Genomic DNA, 12,820 nt, shown 5'->3' on the forward strand with positions numbered 1-12,820 from the left:
GATCCGAACCCGGGCTGCCAGCAGCAGAGCACGCACACTTAACCGCTACCCCATAGGGCCAGCCCTGTTTTTTTTTAAATCATGAAAGGGTAGTACGCTTTTTTTGTGTCTTTTGAGATGATCATGTGTTGTTTGTTTATCCTACTAATAAGGTGTACTTCACTGATTGATTTTTCTCATGTTGAACCAACTTTGCATTACTGGGTATAATCCCTTTAAATGTTTCTAGACTCAGTTTGCTAATATTTTGTTGAGGACTTTTGTGTCTCTATTCATTAGGGATACTGGTCTGCAGTTTTCTTTTTTCTTTGTCTGGCTTTAGAATTAGGGTATTGCTGGTCTCACAGAATGACTTGGGAAGTGCTCCCTCCTACTTTTTTGTAAGAGTTCATGATAAATCTTCTTTAAACATTTGGTAGAATTCATGAGCAAAGCCATCTGATCTCGTGTTTTTATTTGTGGGAAGTTTTTAAATTATTAACTCAATCTTCTTACTTGTTGTTAAGTCTATTCAGACTTTCTATTTTTTCTTGAGTAAGTTTTGTTTCTAGGAATTTGTCCATTTCATCTAGGCTATCTAATTTATTGGCATAGCATTTACTGTTGATAGTGTTTCCTTGTAATCATTTTTATTTCTGAAAAGTTGGTGGTAATGTCCCTACTTTCATTAAGGATTCTAGTAATTTGAGTCCTCTCTTTTTTTCTTGGTCATTCCAGCTAAAGGTTTGCTAATTTTGTTATCTTTCAAAAGAACCAACTTTTGGTTTTATTTACTCTATTGTTTTCCTAGTCTCTATTCCTTTGTTTACACTTTAGTCTTTATTATTTTCTTCCTTCTGTTTGCCTTGGGTTTATTTTGCTCTTCTTTTTCTATTTTCTTAAAGTAGTTAAGGTTATTGATTTGAGATCTTTCTTTTCTTTTTTTTTTTTGTGAGGAAGATCAGCCCTGAGCTAACATCCATGTCAATCCTCCTCTTTTTGCTGAGGAAGACTGGCCCTGAGCTAACATCCATGCTGATCTTCCTCCACTTTATGTGTGACACCGCCACGGCATGGCCTAACAAGAGGTGCGTCGGTGCACACCCGGGATCTGAACCCGGGCCGCCAGCAGCGGAGTGTGTGCACTGAACTGCTATGCCACGGGGCCGGCCCCTCTTCTTTCTTTGTTTTTTTTTGTGAGGAGGACTAGCCCTGAGCTAACATCTGATGCCAATCCTCCCCTTTCTTCTTGAGGAAGATTGGCCCTGAGCTAACATCCGTGCCCATCTTCCTCCACTTTATATGGGACGCCGCCATGGCATGGCTTGCCAAGCAGTGCGTCGGTGTGCACCCAGGATCCGAACCTGCGAACCCCGGGCCGCCGCAGCAGAGCGTGCGCACTTAACCGCTTGCACCACTGGGCCGGCCCCGCCTCTTCTTTCTTAATATAGGCCTATATTCTTAATATAGGCTATAAATTTCCCTCGAAACACTACTTTAGCTACATCCCACAAGTTTCCATATGTTGTGATTTTTGTTTTCATTCATCTCAAAGTATTTTCTAATACCTTATGCTTTCTTCTTTGATCTAATGGGTATTCAGGAGTTGTTATTGAGATTTCCTTATATATTCTAGATATGAGTCTTAGTTGTTTGCAAATATTTCCTCCCAGTCTGTAGCTTGTCTTTTTTTTTTTTATTCTTTTCACAGACTCTTCAACAGAGCCAAAGTTTCTAATTTTGATGAAGTCTAATTTACCCATTTTTTTTTCTTTATGGATCATGCTTTAGGTGTCATGTATAAAAATTCTACACCAAGCCCTACTTTTGAAAATTTTCTCTGCTGTTTTCTCCTAAAATTTTTTATAGTTTTACATTTAAATCTCTGATCCATTTGAGTTACTTTTTGTATAAGATGTGAGGTTTAGGTCTAGGTTGTTTTTTTTTTTTCCTTTCCTATGGATATCCAATTGTTCTAGCACCAATTGTTGAAAAGACTACCCTTTCTCCACTGAATTGCTTTGGCACCTGTCTTAGTCCATTTGGGCTGCTATAACAAAAATACCATACACTGGGTGGCTTAAACAACAAACATTTATTTCTCACAGTTCTGGAGACTGGGATGTCCAAGATCTTGGTGCCAGCAGATTCAGTTTCTGGTGAATGTCCACTTCCTGATTCATAGATGCCGTCTTCTCACTGTGTCCTCACACGGCAGAAAGGAGACTGAGAGTGCTCTGGGGTTTCTTTTATAAGGGCAGTAATCCCATTCATGAGAGTGGAGCCCTCATGACCTAATCATTCCCCAAGGGCCCCCACTTCCTATTACCAAGGGCCCCCACTTTCTATTACCATCACATTGGGGGTTAGGATTTCAACATATGAATTCTAGGAGGACATAAGCATTCAGTCAAAAAGCAGTTGGCTGTACTTGTGTGGGTCTATTTCCGGGTTTCCTATTATGTTCCAGGGATCTATGGGTCTATCCCTCCACCAATACTACACAGTCTTGATTACTATAGCTATAAAATAAGTCTTGAAATGGGTAGAGCTATTCCTCTCATTTTCTTCTTCTTCAATACTGTTTTACCTAGAGTCTTTTTTGTAGATTCCTTGGGATTTTCTAAGTAGACTATCATGTCATCAGCAAATAGGGACTTATTTATTTATTTCTTTCCATAATTTCTTCAAACATTTTTCTGCACCATACCATATCCTCTCCTTTTAGGATTCCAATAACATGAAAGATAAACCTTTTGTTATTGTCCCATGGGTCCCTGAAGCTCTGTTCATTTTTTTTTTTTCTGAGGAAGATTTGCCCTGAGCTAACATCCGCTGCCAATCTTTCTCTTCTTGTATGTGAGCCACCACCACAGCATGGCCACTGACAAATGAGTAGCGTAGGTCTGCACACGGGAACCAAACCCAGGCTACCGAAGTGGAGTACACGAACTTAACCACTAGGCCACGGGGCCTGGCCCTGTTCATTTTCCTTCAGTTTATTCGTATTCCTGTTGCTCAGACTGGATCATTTTTATTGTTCTATTTTCAAGTTAGCTGACTTTTGTGTTATCTCCATTCTGTTACTGAGTCCATTCAATGAACTTTTCATTTAGTTTTAGTTATAAAATTTCCAATTTTAAAGTTAAATGCCTGATTTTCCATTTGTTTCAAGAGTGTTCATCCTCACTTCTCAGCAAGGTTTTAATTAATATTTCAATTACACTTTTTGCTTTAAATTCTTCGATAATTCCAACATCTCTGTCATATCATGGTTGCCATCTATTGACTGTCTTTTCCCCTTTGGAGATGATGAGATTTTCCTGATTCTTCCTATGTGGAATAATCTTGAATTTTGGGATATTATGTTATGTTATTCTGAATCTTGTTTAAATCCAATGGAAAATGTTGGACTGTTTGTTCGTTTTAGCAGCAATCAACTTGATGAGGTCCAATCCACAAGCTCCTATTCACCTTCTGTAGGCTGTGGTTCCAAGGTCAGTTCAGTTTTCAAAGCCCCTGTAGTACTTTTTTGATCTGTCCCATACATACCACACAGTGGCCAGCACACGACTTGGGCAGTAGTCTACTCCACAGTTCAGTCCTCAAAGCCTCTGGTATGCTGTTTAGGGTCAGATGCACGTATGCTATTTCGGAGGAGAACCCAAGAGTTCACACACAATATTATGGGTTCACTTTGCTGACTTCCTTCCTCCCTGCAATCTTCCCGACACTTTCTAGCTTCCAGGGCCCCTTTTCCAGTCCTGTGGCTAGAAAGGAAGGACTTTAGTTTCCCTGCTCTGCTGAGCACCTCCCACAACTGTGACTGCCTCTGGGGTAAAGTGGTGAAAGGATCAAGAGAACAAAATTAGCGAATCTCTCTATGCTCTTGGGACCATAATCCCTATAACCAAAAGGATTCCTCTACCAGACAAGGATGCCCACTGTCACCACTCCTATTTAACATAGTACTGGAAGTCCTAGCCAGAGCAATCAGGAAAGAGAAAGAAATAAAAGGGATCCAAATTGGAAAGGAAGAAGTGAAACTGTCACTATTTGCAGATGACATGATTTTATATATAGAAAACCCAAAAGAATCCACCAGAAAACTTTTAGAAGTAATAAACGAATATGGTAAAGTTGCAGGATACAAAATCAACATACAAAAATCAGTTGCATTTCTGTACACTAACAACGAAGTAGCAGAAAGAGAAATTAAGAATACCATCCCATTTACAATTGCAACAAAAAGAATAAAATACCTAGGAATAAACTTAACCAAAGAGGTGAAAGATCTGTACACCGAAAACTATAAAACATTTCTGAAAGAAATTGAAGAAGACACAAAGAAATGGAAAGATATTCCGTGCTCTTGGATTGGAAGAATTAACATAGTTAAGATGTCCATACTTCCTAAAGCCATCTATAGATTCAATGCAATCCCTATCAAAGTTCCAACAACATTTTTCACAGAAATAGAACAAAGAATCCTAAAATTTATATGGAACAATAAAAGACCCCGAATAGCTAAAGGAATCCTGAGAAAAAAGAACAAAGCTGGAGGTATCACACTCCCTGATTTCAAAATATACTACAAAGCTGTAGTAACCAAAACAGCATGGTACTGGCACAAAAACAGACACACAGATCAATGGAATAGAATCGAAAGCCCAGAAATAAACCCACACATCTATGGACAGCTAATCTTTGACAAAGGAGCCAAGAACATACAATGGGGAAAAGAAAGTCTCTTCAACAAAGGGTGTTGGGAAAACTGGATAGCCATATGCAAAAAAATGAAAGTAGACCCTTACCTTACACCATACACAAAAATTAACTCCAAATGGATTAAAGACTTGAATGTAAGACCTGAAACTGTGAAACTTCTAGAAGAAAACATAGGCAGTACGCTCTTCGACATCAGCCTTAGCAACATCTTCTCAAACACCACGTCTGACCGGGCAAGAGAAACAATAGAAAAAATAAACAAATGGGACTACATCAAACTAAAAAGCTTCTGCACAGCAAAGGAAACCATCAACAAAACGAAAAGACAACCTAACAATTGGGAGAAGATATTTGCAAACCATACATCTGATAAGGGCTTAATCTCCAAAATATATAAAGAACTCATGCATCTTACCAACAAAAAAAAACTACCAATTAAAAAATGGGCAAAGGACCTGAACAGACATTTCTCCAAAGAAGATATACAGATGGCCAACAGACACATGAAAAGATGTTCAAAATCATTAACTATCAGGGAAATGCAAATCAAAACTACAATGAGATATCACCTGACACCCGTCAGAATGGCTATAATTAACAAGACAGGAAACAACATGTGTTGGAGAGGATGTGGAGAGAAGGGAACTCTCATACACTGCTGGTGGGAGTGCAAACTGGTGCAGCCACTCTGGAAAACAGTATGCAGGTTCCTCAAAAAATCAAGGATAGAACTACCATATGATCCAGCCATCCCACTGCTGGGTATTTATCCAAAGAACTTGAAAACACCAATTTGTAAAGGTACATGCACCCATGTGTTCATTGCAGCGTTATTCACAATAGCCAAGACTTGGAAGCAACCTAAGTGCCCATCAAGGGACGAATGGATAAAGAAGCTGTGGTATTTATACACAATGGAATACTACTCAGCCATAAGAAACGATGAAATCCAGCCATTTGTGACATCACGGATGGACATTGAGGGTATAATGCAAAGTGAAATAAGTCAGAGGGAGAAGGTCAAGTACCGCATGGTTTCCTTCATTAAGTAGTAGATAATAGCAACAATAAACAAACACATAGATTGGATTGGTGGTTACCAGAGGGGAAGGGGGGAGGGAGGAGGGTGAAGGGGATGATTCGGTGCATGTGTGTGGTGATGGGTTGTAATTAGTATTTTGGTGGTGAACATGATGTAATGTATGCAGAAATAGAAGTACAATGATGTACACCTGAAATTTTTACAATGTTATAAACCAATGTTACTGCAATAAACAAAAAATTAAAAAAAAAATAAAAAAAATAAATAAATAAAAGGATTCCTCTCCCACCTGGCTGCCAATGCCATTGCTGTCTCCACCACTAAATAATTTCATGGGGGCCAGGGCAGGAGAAAATGGAAAAAAACAAAGCAAAAATAAAAAACCCAAGAGATTCTCTTCCTCCATCCCTACCCCTTGACCCATAGGTATCCCTATTCCTGTTCCTCAGACTAGAAAGAGAGGGCTTCTCTTGGATCTCTGTCTGCACCCAGTGCCCAGTTCCAGGTGTTGGGCTACCTTTGATTCCAGGCGGGAAGGTATTCTACGAAGAGAAAAAACAGAAACAAAAATAGTCTCCTTTCCCAATCCATCTGCTATCATATCTTTCAGGTACTCAGACAGCTGATCCATGCAGTCTGTGCAGGGATTTTAGTTGTATTCAGTTAGAGAGAAAGGGCAGAGTGTGCTTACTACACCTTGACCAGAATTAGAACCCTTACATTTTTTAATGTAAAAATCTTCATAAATATCTGGATTCTTTGCCATTGAAGAAACTTTCCATATTATGGCTGTTGGCATCTCTGTCAATCATATCATCATTCCATTGTGAGAAGTATGTAGTGCCTTACTGTGTTTAACAAGTTTTCTACACAGGGCATGTATTACTTTTACAATCTGAAAAAATAAAATAAAGGTTACAGGCAAAAAAATGCACAACAAAAGAATGGAAGGAAATGTTAGTAGTAGCTGCTGGTCTTCATGTGGCATGATTATATGGAAAGAGATTTTAATTCAACTATGTATACTTCAAATTTTTTTATGATGAGTACTGACTTCTTTTCTTTAAATAAACTTCAAATTTAGCACAAAGTATAACAGAAAAGTATACAAATTATAAACATATAGCTCCATGAAATTATACATAGCCATTTAACCTAAACACCATTCATACCAAGCAATAGAGTATTACTCCAAAGTTCCCCTTTACGAGCCACAATGGTGATTATTTTTCAACTATAAAAGTAGTAGTACATACACATATTTATATTAATATAGTACTGGAATGTATTTCTGATTTCAGTTATTGTGATGCTTATCTCTTCATATGTTATCAAGGTTTATAATATTTACTTTCTCAACTGTTTAAAAACCTCCCATACACTTTCTATAGGTTGATTCTAATACTTGACAACCATTTAAAAAGCATTTGGAATATCTGATAATGCAAGCGTCATTCACTAAGAAAGCCTCTAATTCCCTAGCAGAGCAGACAGAAGGTATTTCTCTCCCAAAGCCAGTCAGTAAAGACTGGAGATGACTGCTTCGTCAAATGCAAAGACAGCAATACAAGACTTCAAGGAACATGAAAAATGAAGGAAACATTACACCACCAAAGGAATACAATAATTTTCCAGTTACTGACCCCAAAGAAATGTAGATCTGCAATCTGCCCAACAAAGAATTCAAAATAGTTGTTTTAAAGCTCAGTGAGCTACAAAAAAACACAACTCAGTGAAATCAGGAAAACAGTACATGAACAAAACGAGAAGTTTAACAGAGAGATAGAAATCATAAAAAAGAACCAAACAGAAGTTCTGGAGCTAAAGAATACAATGAATGAAATGAAAAATGCAATAGAGAGCATTAACAGCAGACTTGATCAAGCAGAAGAATTTGTGAAGTCAAAGGTCATTTGAAATTATCCAATCAGAGGAGAAGAAAGAGAAAATAATAAAAATAAAAGAGTGACGAAAGCCTATATGAATCATAGCATACCATCAAGAGAAACAATTTAAGCACTGCTGGAGTCTCAGGAGAAGAGAGGCAGGAAGGGAAGCAAAGCTTATTTAAAGAAATAATGGCTGAGACTTTCCAAAATCTGGGGAGAGATCCAGACATAAAAATTCATAAAACTCATAGGTCCCCAAAAATATTCAACCCAAAAAGATCTTCTCCAAGACACACTGTAATAAAATCATCTCATATCAAAGACAAAGAAAATTTTAAAAGCAACAAGAGAAAAATTCTGCACATACAAGGGAATCCCCCTAAGGTTATCAGCGGATTTCTCAGCTGAAAGCTTGTGGGGCAGTAGAGAGTGGGATGATATATTCAAAGAGCTACAAGAAAAAACTGCCAAGCAAGAATACTTTACCCAGCAAAGTTGTCCTTCAGAAATGAAGGAGAAATAAAGACTTTGCAAGACAAACAAAAGCTTAAGAGAGTTATCACCACTAGACCTGTCTTACAAGAAATGCTGAAAGGAGTTCTTCAAGCTGAAATGAAAAGACACTAATTAGTAACATGAAAACATACACAAATATAAAACACACTGGTAAAAGTAAGTATATAGTCAAATTCAGAATACTCTAATAGGGGCCGGCTCCGTGGCTTAGCGGTTAAGTGCGCGCGCTCTGATGCTGGCGGCCCGGGTTCGGATCCCGGGCAAGCCCCAAGGCGCCACTTCTCCGTCCAACGTGAGGCCGAGTCCCACATGCAGCAACTAGAAGGATGTGAACCTATGACATACAACTGTCTACTGGGGCTTTGGGGGGAAAAAATAAATAAATAAAATCTTTAAAAAAAAAAAAAAAAAAAAAAAGAATACTCTAATATTGTAATATGATGGTGTGTCAATCACTTAATTCTAGTATAAAGGTTAAAGGACAAAAGTATTAAAAATCACTACAGCTACAAGAAGTTGCTAATGGATCGATACACAATATAAAAAGATGTAAACTGTGACATCAAAAACATGAAACGTGTGTGGGGGGTAAAAACACAGAGTTTTTGTATACTATTGAAATTAGGTTGTTATTAACATAAAATAGACTGTTATAAATATAAGATGTTTTATGTAACCCTCATGGTAACCACAAAGCAAAAAGTACAGCAGATACACAAAAGATAAAGAGAAAGGAATCAAAACATATCATTACGAAAAATCATCAATTTAAAAAGGAAGACAGCAAGAGAGGAAAAAAAGAACAAAGGAACTATAAAACAGCCAGAAAACAATCAATAAGATGACATAAGTAAGTCCTTACCTATCAATAATTACTTTAAATTTAAATGCATTAAATTGTCTAATCAAAAGGCAAAAAGTAGCTGATGGATAAAACAAGACTCAACTTGGGGCCGGCCCAGTGGTGCAAGCAGTTAAGTGCGTGTGCTCCGCTGCGGTGGCCCGGGGTTCGCCAGTTCGGATCCTGGGCGCACACTGACGCACCACTTGGCAAGCCATGCTGTGGTGGCGTCCCATATAAAGTGTAGGAAGATGGGCACAGATGTTAGCCCAGGGCCAGTCTTACTCAGCAAAAAGAGGAGGATTGGCAGATGTTAGCTTAGGGCCAATCTTCCTCACAAAAAAAAAAAAAAAACAAGACTCAACTGTATGCTGCCTACAAGAGACTCACTTCAGCTTTAAGGACACAAAAAGACTCAAAGTAAAGGGACAGAAAATGACATTCCACGCAAATGGAAACCAAAAGAGAGCAGGGATAGCTATACTTATATCAGACAAAATAGACTTTAAGTCAAAAACTTAACAAGAGACAAAAAAGGTCATTATATGATGATAGAGACATCAATTCATCAAGAAGCTACAACAATTATAAATATATATGTACCCAACATCAGAACACCTAAATATATTAAGCAAATACTAACAGATCTGAAGGGAGAAATAGACAACAATACAGTAATAAGAGGGACACTTCAATACCCCACTTTCAACAATGGATAGATCATCCAAACAAAAAATTAATAAGGAAACATTGGACATGAACTATACTTTAGACCAAATGGACCTAACAGACATATAGAGAACATTTCATCCAAACAGCAGCAGAATACACATTCTTCTCAAGCACACATAGAACATTCCCCAAGATAGAGCATGTGTTAGATCACAAAACAAATCTTAGCAAATTTAATAAGACTGAAATCACACCAGGTATCTTTTTTGACTACAACAAAACTAGAACTTTGAAAATAGAAATCATTAACAAGAGGAAAACCAGAAAATTCACAAATATGTGGAAATTAAACAACACACTCCTGAACAACCAAGCCAAAGATGAAGTCAAAAGAGAAATAAAAACATATTTTGAAACAAACGAAAATGGAAACACAACATACCAAAACTTATGGCATGCAGCAAAAGCAGTTCTAAGAGAAAAGGTTACAGCAATAAAGGTCTACATTTAGAAAAAAGAAAGATCTCAAACAGACAATCCAACTTTATACTTCAAGGAACTAAAAAAAAAAAAATAACAAACTAAGCCGAAAGTTAGTAGAAGGAAGGAAATAACAAAGATCAGAGTGGAAATAAATGAAATAGAGTCTAAAAAGACAATAGAAAGGTTCAATGAAACTAAGAGCTGGTTTTTTGAAAAGATAAACAAAATTGACAAACCTATAGCTAGACCCACCAAGAAAAAAAGAGAGAGGACTCAAATAAATAAAATCAGAAATGAAAGAGGAGATGTTACAACTGATACCACAGAAATACAAAGGATCATAAGAGACTACCATGAACAATTATATGCCAATAACTTCGACAACCTAGAAGAAACGGATTAATTCCTAGAAACACACAACCTACCAAGAATGAATCATGAAGAAAGAGAAAATCTGAACAGACTGATTACTAGTAAGGAGACTGAATCAGTAGTCAAAAACCTCCCAAAGAAACAAAAATCAAGGACTAGAGATGGCTTTACTGGAGAATTCTACCAAACATATAAATAAGAATTAATACCAATCCTTCTCATACTCTTCCAAAAAACTGAAGAGGAGGGAACAGTTCCAAACCCATTTCACAAGGCCAATATTACCCTGATACCAAAGCCCAAGAAGGACACTACAAGAAAAGAAAATTACAGGCCAATATCCGTGATGAATATAGATGCAAAAATTCTCAGAAAAATAACAGCAAACTGAATCCAAAAGCACACTAAAAAGATCACACACTATAATAAAGTTGGATTTATTCCTGGGATGCAAGGATGATGATTCAACATACACAAATCAATAAACACAATACACCACATTAACAGAATAAATGATAAAAATCATATGATCATCTCAATAGTTGCAGAAAAAGCATTTGACAAAATTCAACATCTTTTCATGCTACAAACCCTCAACAAATTGGGTATAGAAGGATTGTACCTCAACATGATAAAGGCCATAGATGAGAAGCTCACAGCTAACATCATACTCAATGGTGAAAACAAAGTTTTTTCTCTACGAGCAGGAACAAGACAATGGTGCCCACTTCTATTCAACATAGTACTGAAAATCCTAGCCAGAGCAATTAGGTAAGGAAAAAATATTCAAATTGGAAAGGAAGAAGTAAAATTGTCTGTTTGTAGATGACATGATCTTATGTCCTAAAGTACACCAAAAAAAACTGTTAGAACTAATAAATTCAGTAAAGTTGTAAAAGGATACAAAATCACTATACAAAAATCAGTTGTGTTTCTATACACTAACAACAAACTATCAGAAAAAAAAATTAAGAAAACCACCCCATTTACAATAGCATCAAAAAGAACAAAATACCTATGAATAAATTTAACCAAGGAGGTGAAAGACCTATACACTGAAAACTGTAAGACACTGATGAAAGAAATTGAGGAAGACACAAATAAATGGAAAAATAGCCTATGTTCACCGACTGGAAGAATTAATATTGTTAAAATGTCCATACTACTCAAAGCAATCTCCAGACTCAATGCAATCTCTTTCAAAATTCCAATGGCATTTTTCACAGAAATAGAAAAAATAATCCTAAAATTCATATGGAACAAAAGACCCCAAATAGCCAAAGTAATCTTGAGAAAGAAGAACAAAGCTAGAGGCATCATACTTTCTGATTTCAAACTACATTAAATAGCTATAGTAATCAACAGTGTGATTCTGGCATAAAAACAGACATACAACCAATGGAACAGAACAGAGAGCCTAGATATAAATCCACATGTGTAGGGTCAACTAATCTTTGACAAGGGCACCAAGAATACACAATGAGGAAAGGATAGTCTCTTCAATAAACGGTGTTGGGAAAACAGGATATCCACATACAAAATAATAAAACTGGATCCTTATCTTGTACCACTCATAAAAATTAACTCAAATGGATTGAAGACTCAAATGTAAGATCCAAAACCATAAAAGTCCCGAAAGAAAACATACAGAAAAGGCTCCTTGACACTGGTCTTGGTAATGATTTTTCGATATGACACCAAAAGCACAGGCAAAAAAAGCAAAAATGAATGAATAGTACTACAACAAATTAAAAAGCTTCTGCACAGCAAAGGAATAAATTAACAAAATGAAAAGGCAACCTACGGAATGGGAGAAAATATTTGCAAAACCATATATTTGTTAAGGAGTTAATATCCAAAACATGTAAGAAATTATATCACTCAATAGCAAAAAAAAAAAAATACTCAATAAAAAATGGGCAAAGGATCTGAACAGACATTTTTCCAAAGAAGACATACAAATGCCCAACAGGTACATGAAAAGGTGTTCAACATCACTAATCATAAGAGAAATGCAGGGCCAGCCCCATGGCTTAGCGGTTAAGTGCGCGCGCTCTGCTGCGGCAGCCCAGGGTTTGTAGGTTTGGATCCCGGACACACACTAGCACGCCACTTGTCAAACCATGCTGTGGCAGCGTCCCATATAAAGTAGAGGAAGATGGGCACGGATGTTAGCCCAGGACCAATCTTCCTCAACAAAAAAGAAGAGGATTGGCATCGGATGTTAGCTCAGGGCTGATGTTCCTCACACACACACACAAAAATTTTTTAAACCAAAAACCAAATTACCATATGATC

At 37.1% G+C, this 12,820-nt stretch overlaps 1 protein-coding gene across 4 annotated transcripts in view; it reads right to left on the bottom strand.

Moving 5' to 3' along the window:
• The window catches only part of SCAP (SREBF chaperone), a 67,401-nt gene that overhangs the window by 37,624 nt on the left and 16,957 nt on the right, over positions 1 to 12,820 (bottom strand). Inside the window, exon 1 of one of the 4 annotated variants that reach the window (XM_087430883.1) lies at positions 6,470 to 6,644. The exons of the other annotated variants lie outside the window; for them this stretch is intronic. The gene's annotated coding sequence lies outside the window, so the exon portion shown is untranslated. Of the gene's footprint in view, positions 1 to 6,469; positions 6,645 to 12,820 lie in introns of those variants that run through there. 4 annotated transcript variants of the gene reach the window in all.

Source organism: Ceratotherium simum, chromosome 5 (genome assembly GCF_057802395.1).
Source record: "Ceratotherium simum simum isolate JZ-2026a chromosome 5, ASM5780239v1, whole genome shotgun sequence".
In the NCBI taxonomy this organism is placed as follows: Eukaryota; Metazoa; Chordata; class Mammalia; order Perissodactyla; family Rhinocerotidae; genus Ceratotherium; species Ceratotherium simum.